The following is a 13,291-nucleotide window of genomic DNA, read 5'->3' as shown; positions in this document are numbered from 1 at the left end:
CAGAATAAGATTTAAAATTTCAAGGTGGACAGATAGAATATTAAAAAGATAATGGAGCATTTAGCAGCTAAAGAACCAGATATTTCATTCAGGAGCAGAAAGATGCTAAAAGGAAAGCTATGGACATAGAATGAATTGAATGAGTTGGACATACCATTCTCGTAATATAGTGCGTAATATAGTGATGCTTTGTTAAGTGCGTGGGCATGTTATTCTGACGCTCATGATAGCCCTTCACATGTGTAGGAGACACATGGGGGGTTAATTGACTACAGTATTATCTGTGCTGCATCAATATTTGATGCCTAGAGCAATGCTGTAGTATATTGAGCTAAACCTCCACATACGCACGTTTGGCTTCACATAACACAGTGCAGTTGGATGGGTTAATAAAATGCAAGATTTTCCCAAAGGAGACACATTTTTAGGTCTTGTGTGAGACACAAATGTAGTTATGTCTTGTTTTCAATGTATGTAGTGTCAAATAATGTCACTCCTGATCGACCTGGCGTCAGTGAAACACCAAAGGACTAAGAAAGCATAATTCCCATATCTAATAATATGGGAAATGTCATTATCCGAAACTGTGGGATGAGAACTTGCTTTACGTGTTCAATAAAAACAAACATCTTTTGCATAGATAGGAAAACATAAATCTACCAACATTAGCTTGGCCTTACACAGCTTGCTTTAATTAAGTGTTGCAGCAAAGACATAGGTTTAACATCTTTTCCCAAGCTACATATCCACGTACTCAGGCGTAGATTATGGACACACTCTACCTGTGACACAGATTTTTATTTTATTCATCATGGAGTCTAGTTTCCTCTCACAGCTTCCCTGCATGAGCCTATCAAATTACAGTGAAGAGTGACAGGAAAGACTGTGGAAAGTCAATTACATCTGATAAGGCACCCAGCTGCACTAACACTGCACACTGCCACAAGTTAGCTTTCTTATGCATGAATTAAATATGTTATATATATTTTTATTTTTTTAAATGATATTGTGAAAATAAATTCAATAAAATTACTTTTCTAAATACATGTTTTAGACGTCATGAACATGTTTCAATTTCTTTAAGTCAAATAATCCCAGAAATTAACTGCATTTCCTCATTTATGTCGTCTGTCACACAGTGGATTTGTCCACCCATGAGTGACGTGAGAACTCAGCGAGTCAATGCCTCCATGTAACATACTGTCCTAAAACAACAAAACAAGGACATGATACCCCCTCAGTCACATTACAGTGAGTCAGAGAAGACGGGCATGTGTCTGCTTTAATACATTTCCAAATTACGACATCTAACATCTTGGAGCGAAGGTAATTGCAGATAAAAAAAAAAAAAAAAAAGATACAACAGCGTGTACAGAAACACAGTGGCCAGACATGTTGTCCCAGCTTTTCCTTGAGGCTTTTTTTGAGACTAAATTCGGCAAAGCACAGCATAGTAAAAATACTAAACCCCTTAAACGTGCTGCCATCTCTGGGCTCTTTTGCTTCAGGCTCCAGCTGAGAAAATGATTTGCTGTCTGAAGAGTGGAACCTTGACTTAAAGTCCTGAGGCAAACTGTATCCTTGCCTGAAAGCCAGTAGTTCTAACAGCCTCCTGAGCTGACAGGCTTTGCTGGTAGCTCCAGCACGTACAGCTTTATTCTTCATACCCGGCGAGCATTTAAAAAAGAGTGGCCAGCAGGGTGACCGATAGTTTAAATAATCATTTTGGAAATGTTTAAAGATGTAATGTGAAGGTACCGTAAAGTTGAAGGTGAATTCAGTGACACTCTGGATGTATTGTATTGTACTGTATGATGTATATTCAAAAAAACGGAATATGATGTAAACTATTATGGGCTTTATGAACCAAACACAAAGGTATGTTGACACTTGACACTAAACCAATATTTTCAGAGTCCCTGAGATTTAGTTTTTTGAAACATGTGCACATTGAAATTCCATGAATTTTGAAGGGGTCGAGGTCAAGGCTAAGGGTTTTTCATCCAACAGAGAACTGGTTCAGTTCCTGTTCTGAGCGTTTTGTTCAAAAATAGCTGATGTTGTTCTACTTTGTGTTGTATAATGATTTGTTATGTGGCCTTTATGGAGCAGATTTAGACGTTACTGCATTTGACTTTCTCTTTAAAAACCATGGGCACCACATCTTCCGGACTAAAGAGCAGAATGACCTTCCAGCGCGTTATCAGCACTCAGTTCAGTGCATCGCTGATGGAATGGGGGGGTCTTAATGTCTATGGAATGGGCAGTTTGCACCTCTTTAAAGTCACCATCAATACTGAAAGATATATCCAGGTTATACAGCAGCAAACGCTCCCATATGACATCTACTTCAAAAAAGATTGACTGCATCTATGACAACAGCGTGGCTTTGTAGTAGTCCAGGTGCTAAGCTGGTCTTCCTACAGTCCAGACCCCTAACCAACTGAAAATATTTGGCTCATCTTGAAACATGAATTGCGACAAAGAAGAACCAGTTGAGCAGTTTGAATCCTTTATCGGGCAGAAATGGGACAACACTCATCTCCATGACCGTGCAAACAGAGCGTTAGTTGTGGAACATCGTTTTGTTTTACAACACATCAGCCTCAAATTCATCCCATGCTTTTGAATAAAGCGTTGTACTCTGTCTTCCTCCCTCATTCTCTGTTGTTGGACACACACATGCTGCACTCTGCATCCTCTTTCTTCTGAGCTCTATGACGGATTGGTCCAGACTGCCTCATGTGCACTCTCTGTATTTACGCGCATGTCACGGTGATATATTGCTTCACACACTTAACGTAACCTCTAATCCGTCTTATTTGTCAGCATCCTGATTAGCAGGCATGATCGCAGCAAGTTTTGTGTGGCGATGCTGTGAAGCCTCCTCAGCTCTCTCCATGTTCTCGGAGACATATTGCTGCGGTGAAGCCTAATTTTTCACAATAAACATCTATCTTTACTCATTTGTTATGTGTGTTTGTCCTAATGCCCTCGCGTGACTTCAGAATAGTGTGTTAGTCGGTGCTGGTGTGAGGAGATTGAGTGAGCAGGCAGTCATGTTCTGTGTCTGGGCGTGATGTGTCGATTTACTATGACTAACAAACTGTGACTTCGTGAGCAAAATAAGCAGTGCAGGAAGTACTGCAACAAGCTGTGACTGTTGGGATTCCCTGGACATGAATATTGAGGGGTGGGATGTATGTTTCATTTGGGTGTCAGCAGGTGGTCAAATGGAGAAAAAAACTGTTTTTTGCAGGCAACATGCATGCGAATATGATGTAATTTGGTCATTTCTAGATTGATTAAACTTGGAATTATGCTCCTGTGAAGATCTACAAACCCTAATTGCAGAAAAATGAAAGAAAAATTTGGTGAATGGAAGTCCCCCTGATTCCTGGTTATGTATCAAAGGGTCCCTGGAAATTACACTGAAACCTGAACCTGTGGCACTTGTAATGTGGCTGCCTGTCCACAAGATTTCCCATGAGAAGATTAATACAGTATTACTTTTCATCATTGACACTCTGTGGTCCCCCTTGTTTGATTGACCTATTTTGCGCTTATAATGGTAGTAAGTGTTTTTCTCAGGCTGAGATGTGGACTCGTCTGCCCACAGAACACGTTACTACTGGACTGCTTTCGGTTCAACTGACGTGAGCTCGGGCCCAAAGAACACTGCAGTGTTTCTGCACAGAATTAATATGCGGCTTCCTTCCTGCTCTGAGGGAAAACTGAGGGAAACATCAACAGGAAATGTTTTTTGCTCAGAATGCTCAGATATCTGTCATGATTATCATTCTTCACAAGCTTCATAAAAGTGACTGGAAGAGCAAGGTGCCAAAAGTGAACCACATTTGAAGCAATACACAACAAATATCACTTGCTGTATGACAGTGCAGTGACCTCTCTGCAGACATTCCTACTGCTCTTTCTAATAGCTGTTATCATCGCTGTTCCAATCCTCAAGACCTCACAGTCGACATTTACAGTGTGTCTAGATGTGACTTCCATATAAAAGTCAAAACTGTATACTGTATGTGACAGTAGTGTTTGGAAATTAATCCCATTTGGAAGATTAAACTGAATATTAAGCAGTTTAAATACATTAGAGAAAACATTTTACACACCCAGACCATGAATAACTGTGATTTCACATTTCTCTTTGCAGTTTGTGTTAATGTTGGAGATGACACTGCTCAACTTTGATAGTGTAACACAGTGAAAATATATAAAGTTCACACAATAGGTATATGATCCTCTGTTGAGGACCCAACAGATCTGCCCATCATCAGATCTGCATCATTCTCATACACTATCTTATCTCTTAGTAGATGTTTTGTGTCTCTTTGGTCATTATGTGTTTTCTTTTTCAGTCCTATCTAGTTATTTTTGTACCAGAACGAAAAACACAAATATATGCAAAGCAAAACCATACACTGTTTTGTTCAGCAGTTTTAAAAGATCATGTGGAATTCTTATGTAGACCGAGCAAGAGTAATATTATTCTGTCTGCTCAGTTAGTTTCTGTTAATGCAAACATAACACTTCCTGTTGCCGCTGTCATCTGCCATCTGTTTCAAGACTGTTACTGCTTCACAGTAACAGCTTACTGTAGCCTTAGGCTGCATTCAGACAAACTTCCACTCTGCATGAAAAACCACTGCACTTCTCTTACATTTCAACGAGGTATACACATTTAAGCAGCGCCTGGGTCAACGTAACATCATCAACATCATCGAGCAAGTCACTGTGCCTGCCAGTAACGTGCAGGAAAGGTTGATTTAGCTAGTGGATTACTTTGTAACATGAACTGTGTGTTTCTGCAGTTTGCATCACTTGCATTCTAATGACACCACAACATTAAAACCACCAGGTAGTTGTGACTGATTGATGTATGTTGGCATGTTGGCCCCTGCATGTCTGTAGGGATAGCTTACTGAGTGTGTATATATATATATATATATATATATATATATATATATATATATATATATATATATATACAGTCTTTTTGGAGCACAAAGCCTGTACCTGGCCAGTCATTATAAGAGTGCTGTGAGTTTACTATTTGAACCCTCACAAGTACAAATGTGCACTTTATGCATAGCTCATGTCCTTTCAGCCATGCTCATATAACTGAATCTGCTTCCTCTGCTTCTCTAAATGATACTGTATAAGTTCCTGGTGAGATGTATTCATACAAAATGAGCTGTGATGAAACTGAAAACCGATGTTTACTCCAGCAGTGACAAGTGCAGTGCATTACTGCCCGGCTGCACCAAGTGTTTGCTTAGAAATTCAACACTCCAAAGCCCATGTACTCATGCAAACCAGAGATGTATTGTTATCCCTCGTACTTGAAGTTTTAAAGAAAAAAAAGTAGGTTGCATAGCGTTGTCCTACAACACTCCTTGCCTTTGGAAGAACTTTTGTAGCGTTGCCAGAAAATCACTGTCACAGTCTCTAACGTTTATCTGCTTAGAAAAAAGCAAAACACATGAACACCAGCTGGTGTCTCTCATGCACAGTTCAGACTGGAACTCCTATAGTCATAAGTACATCACCACACAAAGTCATTTAACAACTGAATACCCTGTTAACATGCCACTCTATAAGAAAGTCTCTGGTGAGGGCCACTTGTGAAGTACTTCTCCATAACCATTACGTCATTTGATACAGATGGAGATCTCTGAACCTTTGACAGTGGCTTCTCCTAAAATCTGAAGTGTGGTTGCATTTGGTGGTTGATTAACGTGCTAAAGCTGTGAAAGTGCCAGACTAGTCTACCAGTGCTAGAAAAAAAAAAAATACATCGATCTAAACAATAAATCATCCATTCAAACACCATCAAACGTTATGAACACTCTTGTAAAGCTCTGATCATAACCATCTAACTAAAGTCAAGTTGGCACAGGCTGTGAGCTGTCCTCACAATTCCCCCCTGAAGATAACAGGATTCAGGAAGAGAATAAGTCATTTAGTGATGATGCTGAGCTGAAATCAAATTCAGTCTTTATGGAATAAGATTCATTATTAGTGTTTGATGTAAGCCAGAATCCGCACAGCACCATTTCTATTTTTACAGCAGAGCCATGATGGTTAATGTGCTACACACTAACTAATGGAGGAGAGGAGTGGACTTGTCGTATGTTGAGGAGAAGTCACATGCCGCTCAGGTGTCATATTTTATTTATTACCTGTGATGTCCGTCCCCTAACAACAATACTGAATATCAGATTGGTGCACCCTACTGATAAACAAAATCATTTTTATATTGTCTGCTGTCTAATCACCACCCACATTCATTACAAGTAGGAAAAGAAAAATAGACATAGAAGTGACATCAAACAAGCATCAGTTCGTCGTGGTTGTGCAGGTTGTTGCAAGAAGAGTTTAAAAGCATATTGCTTTCATTGTCTTGAACGAATTAACTTAACAGCTCTTAGCAACTGCTCCTGCAGCAGTCAGCGGACAGAAAATAACGTCTGTGGGAAGGTTAAGCCACTCCCTTCTGAACAGCAAGAGCAAAACGAGTAACAACTGCAGACGAACAGTTATTGGCTTAAATGAACACGTCGGGTGAAATGAAGTGAAATGGAAGTTGTTGTTTCTTTTAGTTGCATAATATCCGTTATGGCTTTGCTTTAAGTCTTGTGTGAGATTATTTTATTGGGCCACAAAAATTGGCTGGCTCCTCTCACTGAGCTTCGTTTTGTTTAACCAGATTATTTCGGCCTAAAGAATAACTTTGCCTCCCAGAAATGTTTGTACAACTCAAACTCCAATCTGCATTCACGCCAATGAGCCCAGCGCCACGGCCACAGTAAGACATGAGCCTCAATGGGGCGTGAGCTGCAGCCACCCATCTAGAAGGAGAACTCTGTTCAGATCACTAAACTATTCGAACACACATGAAAACAGGCGTGGGATTCCTCCCAGTGCCTTCACCGAGAAGGAGATATGGGTCCTGACCTGTACTTTTCAGTGGAAATTGTCCAGGCACAATTGCTCTGTAGTGGATGTGAGCAGTGGACTGGTCGCGTAAATGTCTGAAAGGCCTGGCTTACAGGCTTCACAGCCATCTTTTCATTGCCAAGTCAGCGCTGCATGGTGAAGTCGAAGAGGTGAAAGCCCCTTTTTGGCAGCCGCTGCAGTAATATGACATAAAGAGCTGCAGTGAAGAATTACTGAAGCACAAACATCAAAGGAGGTTTTCTTAAATTCTGTCAGCCTGGGACACCAATGAGAAATATAGCATTACCCAAGAACCAAGGCACAGGAGGTATCTCTCTCTCCCTCTCTCACTCTCACTCTCACTCTCTGGGAGCATTATTCATGCTGTGATCGTGTATAAAGCTGAACTAACTGTGCGTATGCAGCATGAACCAACGTGGTGTGCTTGTGCTGGCTTAATAACAACTAAATATAAAAGAACAGCAGCCATCACGACTACTGACGAGACAATGCTCCACGTATGCTCCCAGAGGGATGTTCTACTTTTAACCTTGTGTCTGTCTAACTTGGGTAACCATGGCGACTGTGGAAGCATTACATCGCATTAGGCGTGTCATGGCAACAGCAGAGCCCACGCATGTCTCCATGCCCACGCTATATGCATGTGGGGATATCCTTTCTCCTGTTGCAATTGGATGACACGAACACCCGAGAGGGTGAGATGATGATGGGTCAGTGTCATCAAAGCAGGTATCCAAAAGGGGTCCCACAGGAGACAGGCTTTCATATCCTCACAGCTCCACACATGCGTAAGAGTCATACTCTCACTGGAATTTATTTTTATGTTTCTAAATACAGAATATGACTTGCATGGAACTGTCTTCACTCTCCTCTAGTGATTATATCCTTACACTAAATCCTAATTTGTGCCAGATACATATGAAGATATTTGATTTTAAACATAATCAAAGTCTATTCACTGGCTTTGAGAGAGTACTGCTGCATAAATGATTTTAAATGCATTAAAATGTGGGTCTGTGGAGTTAATAGGAAGCAACCGTAACAGAGTTCTGTTGCACGCTTCTCACTTCTTCTTGAGCGTACCCACTGTACGATAGCACTTATATTGCTGCATTGTGGGCAATGTAGGGGGGCAAGTCCCGACGAGGAGGAAGAATGGCTGCACAGCTGGAGCTATTTTCCTCTCTATTTCAAACACACTGCCAATCTCTGGTAGGTCTCAGAAAGAACTGCCTCTGCTTGTTTGAGTCAGTGGCTGACACACTGAGACAGATTTTGAAATGAAACTTCTCACTAAAACGTTATGTGCACAACAAAATGACTAGTAATGTTCCATTCTGTTTGGGAGATAGCATCTTTAAAAAACTAACTTTTTTTTTTCTCTCCTGGTTGAAACTATTAGAGATATGATTTGAACATTTGTAAGTCTAGCACCACCTAGTGGTATTTATCAAATTAGACACTATAACACAGTGTAATGCACAAATCTATCATCCGCCCCCCCACCCACTCCCATGGATTCAGACTGCGGATATTGGTACAAATGGGTTGAAAGCAACACATATACAATCAAGCCATTTGTACTCCATCCATTAGTCATGAAGGTCAGTTGCTATGGTTCTGCAGACGTGTGTAGGAATGCCTTAAGAATGAGGTCTGGGTTGAAAGGGTTTGTCTGAGTCAGTGGCTTCAGCTGACATCAATGACGTTTTTGTGCTTGAGTACCTGCCGAAATGTTGCTTCTTTCCTTTTAGAGGATATAAAAAAAACAAAAAACGGAACAACATTGATAATGACCAGCATTCAGCTCTGCCAAAGCAAATCTGAAATGCAGTGATTTAGTGATTTGCAAGGAACCATATCAAGTTTGAATCTCTTATTATTATTCCATTAGAGGATCGCTGTGTTGGAGCTGAACTTCCATACGTATGATGACACTTGGTGGAGAATCTTCACAGTGTTTCATCAGAAAATCTGAATAACTTTGTTTCATTAAAGCCTGAGCACAGAGCTGCTGGGAACTGTAATGATCTATATTGAAACATTTACAACAGCAGACCTGACAGGAGACTGAAAGACACATCAAGCTAGTCATTTATTCTGATCAAGCATTTTACAGCTGTATTAGAGAAGTTTATAACAAAATGTATTTTTTAAAAACTTACTCCTATTTTATTAGACAATGCATTTTGTATATTATCGTATTGTAAATATTTCTTGTGATATTTTCCTATAGAAACAAAAAATGTAAATGCCATTTCCCTAAAAGCTTTTTAAATGCAATAAAATGAAATCTTTGACTTAAATCTGTAAATTCTCTTGAAGCTTAATTTATCTAATACAATTACAAAAAAAGTGGCTTTTTATTGACCAACTTAATTGTATCATGTAAATACAGTATAAACAAAGTTCGATGCCTGAAAACACAGTCAGGAAACACTGGGGAAGAGGCATGTTTTACGCTGTGTTGCATCACCTTTCTAACAGTCTGGGGTCAGCTCTTCAAGACACATTTTCAAATAAAGACAGATCTGGACTGCTGGCAGGTCAGTCAAGCACATGCACTCTGTGTCTATGTAGCCACACTGTTGTAGCATATGCAGAATGAAGCCTTTTTCTGTCACGCTAAAATATCCACTAACCTGCTGGGGAAAGATGTTGCCTTGATGCATATGGCTCTCTAAAATCACAATTTAATATGTCGACTGTACCTTCATACATATGCAAGTCATCCATGCTGTGGACAGTGATGCACCCCCATAACATTTCACCAATGATACCCAGTGATTATGTTTCTTGAAATCAAATTCGCCTGACATGAGCTCGGGCACAGAGAATGAAGAGGTGTTCATTTGTGATTTTTGTTCATTTGAGCTCATTTGAGATTTAAGTATTTACAATTAGAAGAGATAATGCATGACTAACACCTTGAGGATTACTCATCTGGGCTCAACACCTACTTCACAGCAGCCCATTTAGTAGCTGTGAATATCTGTCAACCTGTTGGTGGAGCTGGAGTAAAAGTCAGAGAATTCCGGCGCAGTAACCTTCATCCATTGGAAACCAATAGAAATCAGTGAAATGTATTTAAACTTTGTGGCATTTAGACCAATAGTTGTTGAGATACTTCATCCTGGATCAAAGTGGTGGACCAACAGATGCACTGTCCATAGAACTGTGGTGCCCCAATGGATAAAAGCTGCTCTGTCTCTGAATATGCTGTTAGACCAGCCAAGCATTTCTCATGTTGGACTTAAAGAGCTAAAGCTGCAAACCTCTAACCATTACGCCATATGTTTACCCCTAGGGAAACATTCAGATCTAAGTAAACTTTATTTCATGCTCACAAAGTTCTCTTGTTTAGTAATGATTGGGGCATTGTGGGGAAAAACTAAAGCAGCACATTTGTGGCAGTTGCATGATTGATGATGTGAAAATGTGACTTGATAAGAATAAAAATAGTGCCACTCCTTCGCCGCAGAAAATAAATCCGCTTTAGTGGCTGCATAAAATATAACATCTTAGCGTGATTGTGCATGCTGACGTACATTCTGAAGTGAGTGGGCTCTTGAGATCTGCACTGCGGGCTGAAAACAAATAAACTTAATAGAGTAAATATGATAATATAGATAGGAGGTTCAACAGTGCAGGTCATGGGAGTGGAATAACATTAGATGAGGAAATACTGTGAGGGGAATGGAGATCACTGGACGAATGCATTTGGCATGTTAAGTGTAGGGAGGAGATATTTTAGATTTGAGTTTTACGTGTGCACATTGTTTTTGTTTCTGGAATTAATGATACTGTACTGATGTACCCTGCATGTAGCTTTGGAAATCAACCTTGAATTAAATATAGCAGACAGGGTTGAGATAATCAAGCCATACATCAGTGGCTGGGACATCACCAGGGCACTCTGGGGATCATGTAATTGTGTGAGAAAGACCCAACTGTCAACATTCCCTGATATGGTGACACTGTGCAGCCATTCGTTGTATTGCACAGACAACAAACATCTGCTGAATGGCTCCTCAGCAGAGCCAGAAAGAAAGCGAGAGAGAGAGAGAGAGAGAGAGATGAAAAGCAGCGAGGCAGACAGAGAGGGAGAAAGTGATGAGATGGGAGGGGATCGTCTCTCTTCAGCAAACACCGAGCTGGGCCTGATCATAGCGAATGCGTCCTGAAGGCTGAACAATGCAGGGAGCGTCACATCACTTTTGTTATGGAAGCCTACAGAGCAAAGCGCTCTGCTGGAGTTTTGTGTCGTTGCTGCTACTTGAGTTGTGATGAACAGAATGGTGACAATCTGCTGTCAGTCACTAAATAGTCTAAAGGCATGCTAACATTAGTTTTAAAGAAGAAATATTCAATTATGATGCAAAGGTTGTCAGAAATTTGGGGGCACCATAGTGGGCTCAGTGTAAATACTGGTCAATGAATTTGGGTCTTTCACCATCTATAGTACATATTATTGTTGAAAGGTGCAGGGAGTATCAGGGCACTGAAACCATCACATGACATGTATTTGATATAGCCACATACTTTTTTACATACTTTTTGTAACTTAACACAATCTGCTACTGCATCTTGAAATGCAACCTGTAACCCTTAGCGAGGAGGAAGCCAAACATAACTTTGTGCAGAAATGGCACCAAGTTCTCAACAGTGGAAACATGTTCTGTTGAGTCCAAAGTGAGTGGAGATTTCAGAAGGACAATACTAGGCTTCTCTCTGCAGGTAGCACAACAGCGTGCCCTTAGTGTGTGTGCTTGACTGGCCAATCTGCAGTCCAGGTCTACAGTATCTCCTATTGAAAATGTTTGGTGCATCATCAAGAGGAGAATCAGACAACAGAGACAACACAGACTGAAGAGGAAGTCTTCTATCCACCATAAATGTCTTCAGTTCCCAAACAATTAAAAGGTGTCCTTAAAGGGAAAGATGGTGTAACAGTAGTTATCATATAAATAAAAGTTTAGGTGAATTAACTTATTTTTAGTTTGTGCTGCAATTCAGAAAAAGTCCCCACCTTTCTGGGGTGCATTTTGTGTTATACTGTGTTATAATAAAAAATGAAAAGTATTGAAGTATTGAGTACTGAAAAAATACTGAAAAGTTTAGTTTTTGAGCCTAAGAATCTGTCATATTACAAAGCTATTTTCCATGATTCACTGGATAAAATAAGCATAAATGCAAATGCCATAACGGACATGGGGAAGGAAAACAACATTAACATTTAAATAAATTATAGATTCTCTGTGGAAACATTGCTATTGTTGTCTGTGTTGTCTCGCAGAAAAGTTCCCAACTGCAGTATAGAAGCACTTTATATCTATCAATCTACCACCTACAGTGTTACTGAGTTTATCCCATTGATCTTAATTCGGGCTCTTTGAGATTTCGGGTGTTAACCAACTGATTTAATTACTTCTTCTCTCTCCATTACACTGACGTCCATTCAGCTGCTAACCATAATGAATGGATTTGCTGGTGAGAAGCATAAGCCTTACCGTCAATACATAACATCTCCTCCATTAGTAAAAGTCGATACATGACTCGTGTGACAGTATGTCCCCACAAGCCCTGGCCTTTCCATGCTGTTCCAGTGACAGTGAAAAGCCTAGAGCTTGTTCTCCTCACCGAACAAGCTTCATGACAGAAGGGCAAATGAGACCCAGGAAATTATATCCTCTTTCTGTTCTATGTCAATGTCAAAATACTATCACATTTTACATTCCTGGAGCACTCATGTCAAAGACAGCATTCTCATTCATCGCTGGTCAATAATGAGACCAAAAATACTCACAAAGCCTTTTTTTTATGAAGCTTTTTTTTTTTTTTTCTGAAAATTAGACAGGATTCTTTCACTTTACATAGCCTTGCCTCCAACAAGGTAATCATTACCATTATTTTTCCCCATTTCTACAGCTCCTTCTTTTTTAGTGTTTTTCCCTATTCACACTTCTCTTGCATCAATCATTCCTCCTGTGTCCAGCTGTTGATCGGCGCTGGATCGGGAGATCTGCAAATGCATCATTCAGACTCCTCTGGCAATGAAGCATCAAAATCTAGACAGGTATGTACGAGTGTTGATGACAGTATCATCTGTGCACCACTAGCAATAATAGATTTTCTAGCTATAATATCCAGCAAGGGATAATATGCAACTAGGCAGATTATCCTATCCATTATGTAGTGGCTTGGAGACTCAACGAACAGTTCTCATGAATCTCCAAAGACCTTTGTGACAATTATTTTTGGCACAAACTTTAGCACTTAAATGAGTTAAGTAAGTTAAACTCAATTCAGATAC

This window comes from Anabas testudineus, chromosome 10, assembly GCF_900324465.2.
Source record: "Anabas testudineus chromosome 10, fAnaTes1.2, whole genome shotgun sequence".
In the NCBI taxonomy this organism is placed as follows: domain Eukaryota; kingdom Metazoa; phylum Chordata; class Actinopteri; order Anabantiformes; family Anabantidae; genus Anabas; species Anabas testudineus.
The sequence above is the reverse complement of the archived record's forward strand: the minus strand, read 5'-3'. Positions refer to the sequence as shown.